General features: G+C 45.3%; 1 non-coding gene across 1 annotated transcript; it reads right to left on the bottom strand.

The window, feature by feature from the left end:
- Positions 1–4,005: 4,005 nt before the first annotated feature.
- TRNAR-UCU (transfer RNA arginine (anticodon UCU)) lies at positions 4,006–4,091 on the bottom strand. Its single transcript is given in 2 exon segments — positions 4,006–4,041; positions 4,055–4,091. It is a non-coding gene; the product is annotated as a tRNA-Arg (tRNA).
- Between the last annotated feature and the right edge of the window lie 5,188 nt (positions 4,092–9,279).

Genomic DNA, 9,279 nt, shown 5'->3' with positions numbered 1-9,279 from the left:
TGTCATAGTTGTGTAACTGCTGTTGTAGTAGCAGTGGCAACTGGAAGTCACCATTGCCCCTGTGTGTGGCAGTCACCCAGGGTGCCCCACCATGTACTTACACTGCTCGTTGAAGGATTTGGGCCCAAACTATTTTGAAAATCCAAAATTTAAAGTTGCCCAAATATTCCATGACTTTTGCTCTATTGCTATAAATTATAAGTTCTTTCTGTCTCTCTCATCATTCTGATCGTTTTAAATGCAAAACAAAAATCAGGGAAAAAAACTTATATACCAACTATACATATCACCCTGAACTATGTACGTCACACACTGTAAGCAATAAAGTAGAAAAGAAAAAGAAAAAACAAAATAAAAGGAGGAAGAAAGAGGGAGGGATAGAAGACCAAAGGAGAAGTGTGCAAGGATTAATAATTTAGTTACCAAACTATTCTAACAACCCTTTCTAAATTGTACCAAACTTTTTGAAGCAGTTATGCCTGCATAGCATGACTCTTCCCATAGATGCCAGCTTTGCCATCTAACCATACCAATTCTCAACCTTTGGAGATGTCCTACTTTTCCAATGAACTAATATAGGGTTAATGTATTTGTCTGGTCTGACAAAGTTTGGTCAATTGGCCAGTCAAATACCAAAAAATAGTCAAAAGTTGCCAATAGGTCCAAAAATACACAGAAAAAGCACAATTTTTCCATTAAGAAATGTGTCAAAAAACAATAAAAACATCATATTTCTGTCAATAAATCTACAAAAATACATTGTTTTGGTAAAATTGCTATAGTCTTTGACTAGTCATAAAATATAGTTAATTGACTGGTCTGTTGACAATATTTGACCTGTCAGTTGACCAGCTTTTCGACTATAGACTAATGTAATCCTGAGCATCACTTGTAAGTGGGGTCCCTGGTTTTCTCTGTTTAAAAATTGCCAATTCTCTGATTAAACACTCAGCAGGTCAGGGAGCCTGAGCCAACAGTGGGCAGCCTGCCCCCACCCCATGCACAGATCTTGGGAGCACATGCCCCAACTGCCCTCCCAGGAGTGCATGCAGTGATGGAGAGTTGACCCCGCACCCCCTGGATGAGCTGCCCATGGCCCCATCCTGTTCCCCACCTAGGGCCTGCAGCCATGCATGGCCCTGGGCCCCAAGCCCCACACACAGCCCCAGCCCTGCCCAACTCCCTCCGTCCCTTTCTATGGGGGCCAGATTTGCTTGTGGGAGCAGCTCTCCAGGCTGCCTGGCAGCCAAGTGCATGTGTGAGCATGCACATGCATATGGTGCCCCTGCCTGACCACCCTCCTTCCACTTCACCCCGGCCCCTTGCAGGCTGACACTCTGCCAGCCTGCTGAGAGCTCTTTGCAAAAGTGGAAAATCTGTGTGTTTCTCTGTTAAAATGAAAAATCTGCATTTTTCTCAGCCAAAAGGGAAAATTTGCATTTTTTTTCCATTTTTTCTCTGGGAAATGAAAAACCTAGATCCCTGCTTATGAGACCTACTTCAAGAGTACAGTTTAGGCAAGATTCAATCTGAATATGCCCAAGAACACACGTATTTGCCAAAGGTATCAGTGCTGTGTTCAAAACCATGTTAACTCTAATTACAGGGTTTTTTTCCCAAAAAGAACTTGTAATAGGATATGGCCAAAACATGTGACCATAAATTGCACGTAAAGCATGAGATCTCCAACACGTATCCAAGGCAGAATATTTACTAAGGTTAGAGGAAGCTCAGAGAAGATGAGAACTGATCTTTTGTTGTATAATATGCAGTCTGAGCTCAATTGTTCATGTTTGAATATTGTGAATTGCTGATTTTTCCTGAGATACTCTCATCTGGATACCTATGCCTTCATTCCACTTTAATCTTAAATAATATGTATCAGGTGTATTATGTGACATTATGTATTCACAGAGTGATGGCATACAATAGGGTAAAGAAGCAGATTTCAAGGCAAAAATAGTATAGCTGGAATATTTTCTACACCTGAAGTCTCAGGTCCAGATTCATTTTCTAATACTTGATATCACCATGAAAAACTGAGTTCTTACTTTTTTTACTATCTCTTGAGTTTTTTAGTTACTGTTTTATTATTCATTTATTTGGATCAGCAGCTTTGCTCATTACTCTGTTTTTAGTAGTTCCTTTTTTATCAAATTGTCCAGTGGCCATGACCTGTTTCTCCCAAGCTCCTTTTTCCTGCTTACTATAGTTTAGCATAACTATGGCTTAAGATAACTGGAACTCCGACAAAAGGGAGTATGTCAGCTACATATATACATAATATTATCCCTGTTGTATGAGCTGAAGTATTTGAAAGGTGATGCCAGGATGATGTTTTCCCTAAAGCTGGTTAAAACTTGGAAATTTCAATATTCTGAAAATTACGGTTAGCCTCAATTGGCATAAACACTTACACTTAGAATTAAGTTTTAGAAAACATATCAATGTAGTCAAGCCCTTTGCTAAAACTACATCATCTGGGATTTTACATTATATATTTTATAATAAATTAGGACATAATTTTTTGAAATGATAAAGCCAAATTAAGTGCTTTGATCATTTCTTTTATGACATTTTTTTTGATGAAATCAGCATGCTCCTGCTCTACATGTTGTTTTCATCAAAACAGCATGTTCCAACAGAAAATGTTCTACAGGAAAATTTCAGCCAGCCCTCATTAGTGCATGCCTACTCATGGAGCAGGAATACTTATGGGTGCAGGAAGGCTGCTGTAGGAAGTGCATTAGAAGCAAAGAGGAGCACCTTGAAAGATATGTTGGGCCTTGCATTTAGTTTTTGGCCCATGTCTAGTCTGAAATTCATATATTTCATAGATTCATAGATATAGGGGCAGAAGGGACCTAAGTAGATCTTCAAACCCGACCCCTGCCCTGGGCAGGAGAGAATACTGGGCTCATATGAACCCAGCTAGGTGATTGTCAAGCCTCCTCTTAAAGTCCCCCAAAGTAGGAGCGAGCGCCACTTCCCTTGGAAGTTGGCTGCAGATCCTAGCCGCCCTAACTGTGAAGTAGTGCCTTCTAATGTCCAGCCTGAACCTACTCTCAAACAGCTTATGGCCATTTTTCCTTGTTACTCCAGGAGGTGCTTGGATGAATAGGGTCTCTCCTATTCCCTGCTGGTCCCCCCAGTAAGTTTATAGACAGCCACCAGGTCCCTTCTCAGCTTTCTCTTGTGAAGGCTGAACAGGTTCAGGTCCCATAGCATCTCCTCATACAGCCTGCCCTGCTCCCCCGATCATGTGAGTGGCCTTCTCTGGACCCTCTCCATGTTGTCCATGTCCCTCCTGAAGTGCGGTGCCCAGAACTGGACACAGTACTCCAGCTGTGGCCTGACCAGTGCTGCATAGAGGGGGAGGATCACCTTCTTGGACCTGCTCGAGATGCATCTGTGGATGCATGACAAGGTGTAGTTGGCCTTCCTGACCACATCCTTGCATTTTGGAATGATAATGACTCCAAGATCTCTTTCTGCCTCTCTGCTGATGAGAAGGGAGTTTCCCAACCTATCGGTATGCTGCTGGTTCCTACTGCCCAAGTGCAGTATCCTGCACTTGCCAGTATTGAATCCCATCCTATTCTTATTTCCCCACCCCTGTAGCCTATCCAGGTCCAGCTGTATCCTTTCCCTCCCTTCTAGCATGGCCACTGTGCCCCAAATCTTGGTGTCTTCAGTGAATTTGAACAGGGTGCTTTTCACCCCTTCATCCAAGTCACTAATAAAGCAGTTGAACAGTGCAGGCCCAAGGATCAAGCCCTAGGGGACTCCACTGCCCACGTCCCTCCAGGATGAATATCACTCATCTACCACCACTCTCTGGGTGCAGCCCCTCAGCCAATTTGTGACCCATCTGACTGTGTAGGCATCAATGCCACACTTGCCTAGGGTTTTAATAAGAATGGGTGAGAGACCTTTCTGAAGTCCAGAAAGACTACATCCATGAGTGTCCAATGATTTTGAGGCCTGATCATAGAAGAAATAATTTGACTCTGGTGGGACTCGAACCCACAGCCTTTGAATAACACTTTAACTATAGAAGTCCAACGTGCTGTCCATTGCACCACAGAGTCACATAGACAGTGGATATAGTAATACTGGTTTCCTCCCCCTAAGTAAAGGGATATATTCTGAACATCTGTGAGTAGGAACACATATTCTCATTGACTTAATGAGACTACTTGAGGCAGAAAATCATAAAACAGAGAAGCAGGGCTGGAAGACCTCCATAGGGCATCGAGTTCAACTCCCTGCCTGATGTAAGATCATCCCTATCCAAACTAGTTCATACAAATCCATTGTCAAACCTCTTAGCAAAACTACACAGTCAACCCAGACAATACACCATCTAACCTGCCCCAGGTAAAGCATAGGGACCACAGTGGTCAATATTTTCCTCCTGTAAAAGTTGTTAATATACACTCAAAAATTTCCAGGAAGAGGGCAGCACCCCTCACAGTAGAGGCAGGCAAAAATCCTCAAAATCCCCAGCCTTAGCTGCAGCTAACACTCAATGCCTGCATGCAATTTAAAAAACAACCTCTGACACATGTAGAAAGGGGGAATGGTGAGGTGGAAATTCCCTCCTGAAGCTAATGCAAATTTTAGCTTGGGTTTAAACAACAACAAGATCAAGTCCTAACAGATGATTTACATTTATGTTGGTGAATAATTAACTAGCCCTATTATCTAATAAAGATCACTAATCAAACTAAATTAAGTCTGCAAACAAAGGATATAAACATGGACAGAAGAAAAATTATTTAGCATCAGGTGCTATAGGATTTATTTGTTTGTAGTCCTGTTACTTATTCTCAATTCCTTTTTAAACACAAAATGATAAATAATTAGCCAACCCATGGAAAGGGAAATAACCTAAGGTTCATTGTATTTTTTTGCACTTAAATGACATTAGCTGGTTTAGCACTTTCTGATCTGAAACGCTGCTTTCAAGATCAAAAAAGTTCAAATTTGCTGATGACACTAAGATGTGGGGGGATGTGGGCACGCTGGAAGGATGCAACAGGCTACAATCAGACCTAGACAGGTTACAAGGGTGGGCGGACGAGAATAGGATGGGTTTCAACACAGACAAGTGCAAGGTGATGCACCTCGGGAGGAACAACCGGCACCACACCTACAGGTTGGGGAACTCCCCTCTTGTCAGCACAGAGGCGGAAAAGGATCTGGGAGTCATCATTGACTCCAAATGAACATGAGCCGGCAGTGTGGAGAGGCAGTAAGGAAAGCCAACCGCACCTTGGCATACATCCACGGATGCATCTCAAGCAGGTCGAAAGAGGTGATCCTCCCCCTCTATGCGGCACTGGTCAGGCCGCAGCTGGAATACTGCGTCCAGTTCTGGGCGCCACACTTCAAGAGGGATGTCGACAGCATGGAGAGGGTCCAGAGGAGGCCACTCGTATGATCAGGGGCAGCAGGGCAGGCCCTACGAGGAGAGGCTGCGGGACCTGAACCTGTTCAGCCTCCAAAAGAGAGGCCGAGGGGGATCTAGTGGCCTGTTATAAACTAGTCAGCGGGGATCAGCAGGCACTGGGGGAGTCCCTGTTCCCCCGCGCACTGCCAGGAGTGACCAGGAATAACGGTCACAAGCTGTCAGAGGGTAGGTTTAGGTTAGATATCAGGAGGTGCTACTTCACAGTCAGGGTGGCTAGGGTCTGGTACCAACTTCCAAGAGAAGTGGTGCTGGCTCCTACCCTGGGGGTGTTTAAGAGGAGGTTAGATGAACACCTTCCTGGGGCCGTTTGACCCCAGTACTCTTTCCTGCCATGGCAGGGGTCGGACTAGATGATCTGCTCAGGTCCCTTCCGACCCTAGAAACTATGAAACTAAGAAGTAAAACCAAGAGTACATAGATATTAAAGACCACAGGCAATGATAATTGCCACTGGGTTAATATGGAATGAGAGGGAGCACACTTGGCATGAACTTGAATTAGCAATGGATGAACGCACCCAAGGAAAGTGAAGAGTGAACTGAATAAACCACAATGGTGTATCAATATTTTGGGATGCTGCCCACCACTAAATCTGTCCAGCACTCTCTCTTCCTGCTCCTGCACTTCTCCACTATGCTACCAGGGCAAACATTTTTTGGGGACTAAGATGTTGAAGTGGCACTTAATTATCTAACACCCAATGTAATAGTCTGAAACCTGTATTTTTAGTGCAACTTTGCTTTTGGCACTGCACAACTAATTTAGCCTACTGCTTATAGTCAGAAGGAATGCAGTACTATCCCCGAAGCATCCAACTAACCTCTACACTTTGTAGAGCTGCAGGATTCTGCATAGGACCCTTGAAACAGTGCCTTCTGGTTCAAGCACCTTCTGAGGATTGTGAAAAATGAGGCCGTAGGGCCATCTTGCTCAGTGGAATTTGAATTTTAACTTCCCACATTTCCAGGTAGTGTGTTTACCACTTCCAGTGATCACTGGGTTCAATATAACTAGGCATACCCAAGTGAAAAGCACAAAAACAAGATTTTCTAATGGGGCAGTAAGCATCCTCTGCAAACCTTTGGTCTTTGTCTCACTAACTAACTGCTTCCTAACTCGGGGACCATTTCTCATTCCCCAACTGCCTCCGTCTTCTGTTAGCAAGCATCTCTAAATTACAACTTGTATCACACCATTAGGCCACCAAGGACTTGAAAGCATTTTCCACTAAGGCTAGACCACTGGCCAGCCAGGAGGGAAAGATCCATGGAGACAGAAGGAGACCAAACAAGAGGACAGAAGCAGAACAAGATGAGGCAGAAAGAAAACTAATACATGGGACCCCAGCTCTGTTATTCAGGGCAGTAGCCCTTGACCAGTCAAGTGGTTAGTAAACCTTTGTTTCCAATGCTATTCATGGATCTTACTCTGGGCGGAAAAGTATGCAAACAGCACTGCGAGCAGAAAGCAGGGTGTTTTTCAGACTCTGCTCCAGCTGCTTGACTCTCATCCAGTGGGGCTGGAATACACGCCCACACTTTACTGTTTCAAAAGCTTTTTGGTGGCAGTTCTCATTACAGTACTTTATGCAGGAAACGCATGTTGGAAGACTTGAATCAGACTTCTTAACAGGAAAAGAGTATACCTCTGGAGAGAGGGAAAGAAATCCTGGAGAACCGACGAAAGCAGATCTGTTCATAGACATTAGGGCTGGAAGGGACCTCAGAAGATCATCAAGTCCAGCCCCCCACCCAAAAGGCAGGAAGTCAGCTGGGGTGATAGGATCCCAGCAAGATAAACATCCAATTTGCTCTTGAAGGTGTTCAATGTAGGTGCTTGACCCACCTCCGATGGCAGGCTGTTCCAGACCTTGGGGGCTCGGACAGTAAAGAAATTCTTCTTTATGTCCAGCCTGAAATTCTTCCTTATGTCCAGCCTATTGCAGTAGTTTATGATCATTCGACCTCATCATCCCTTGGGGCACTCTGGTGAACAAACGTTCCCCCAGATCCTGGTGGTCACCCCGATAAACTTATAGGTGGCCATCAGATCACCCCTGAGCCTGTGCTTTTCTAGGCTAAAGAGCTGCATGGCTCTCAGCCTGTCATTGTAAGGTCTGTTTTTCTGACCTCTGACCATGCACGTGGCTCTTCTCTGGACTCTCTCAAGCTGCTCCACATCCTTTTTGAATTCTGGAGCCCAAAACTGGACACAGTACTCCAGCTGCAGCCTCACCAAGGCCGAGTACAAGGGAAGAATAACGTCCCAGGATTTGCTTGAGAAGCATCTATGGATGCCAGCCAGCATTTTGGTCACTTCAGTAGCCGCAACATCTCAATGCAGGCTCATGTTCATCTTGTGGTCAATGATGACTCCCAAGTCTCTTTCTTCCGTAGTGCTAGCCAGCGTAGCACTGCCGAGCCTGTAAGGATGCTGCAAGTTTTTCTTCCCAAGGTGGAGAACCTTGCATTTTTTAGTGTTAAACACCATCAAGTTCTCATCCGCCCATTTGCTGAGCCTGTCCAGGTCAGCCTGGATCACTCACCTATCTTCTGGCATGGATGCTTTGCCCCAAAGTTTGGTGTCATCGGCGAACTTGGCCAGTCCACTCCTGACTCCAATGTCCACATCATTAATGGAGATGTTGAACAGTATGGGTCCAAGGACAGAGCCTTGGGGGACCCCACTGGTCACAGGACACCATGATGAGTGACTTCCATCTATCACTACCCTCTGGGTCTGACCACGGAGCCAATTTTCCAGCCAGTGGATCATGGTGGACTCAAGGCCACAATTGGCCAGTTTCGCCAAGAGGTGATCATGGGATACCAAATCGAAGGCTTTTTTTTAGTCAAGATATATGACATCAATCTTTTCTCCCTTGTCCAGGAGATAGGTCACCTGGTCATAGAAGGAAATGAGATTGGTCAAGCAAGACCTACCCGCAACAAACCTGTGCTGGCTATCCCTTAGGATGTTGGTGTCAGCCAGTCCATTAAGGATGGCCTCTTTAATACACTTTTCTAAGATCTTCCCCAGGATAGAAGTCAGGCTGGTGGACCTATAGTTGGCCGGATCCACTTTCCTCCCTTTCTTGAAAATTGGCACCACATTGGACTTCTTCCAGTCTTCGGGCACTATGCCAGAGCTCCAGGAGTCTTCAAAGATCCATGCCAGGGGCTGGGCTATGACGCTTGCCAGCTCCTTGAGTACCCTGGGGTGTAGATTGTCAGAGCCGGCTGACTTGAAAGTATCCAGCTTCTCAAGTTGTTCCTTCACAAGGTCAGCATTGATGGAGGGCAGGGGATCTCCCTCACCCTGACCTCCCTTTCCGCTAGCGGGCATGGGTGTCCCATGGGACTGAAGAAAGACTGATGCAAATTACCCATTTAATAGGTTGGCTTTTTCCTGGACGTCAGTTATTCAGTTGCCCTGTCTGGTTCAGCAGGGGTCCAACGTTGCCCTTGCTTTTCCTCTGGCTCCCCACATATCTGAAAAAGCACTTTTTGTTGTCCTTGATGCTTGAAGCTAGTTGGAGTTCAGTTGCAGCCTTGGCTTTCCTGCAGGACCGGACCAGTGCAGAATAATCCTTCTTGGAGGTGAATCCCATCCTCCATCCTTTGTAGGCCTTTCTTTTTAGCCTCAGGAGGTCCGCTAGGTCCCTGGAGAGGCGGGGGGCTGCTGTGCCTTCTTGAGCCTTTCCTCTGAGATGGAATAGACTTAGCTTGTGCATTGAGGATTGCTCCCTTGAGGAGCAACCACTCTTCTTGAACTCCCCTTTCCCTAGGGTCATGGTCCCTTAG

Source organism: Crocodylus siamensis, chromosome 1 (assembly GCF_052110815.1).
Source record: "Crocodylus siamensis isolate JL-2025a chromosome 1, ASM5211081v1, whole genome shotgun sequence".
Lineage (NCBI taxonomy): Eukaryota > Metazoa > Chordata > Crocodylia > Crocodylidae > Crocodylus > Crocodylus siamensis.
Note: the sequence above shows the minus strand (reverse complement) of the source record. Positions and strands in the feature narration are given on the sequence as shown.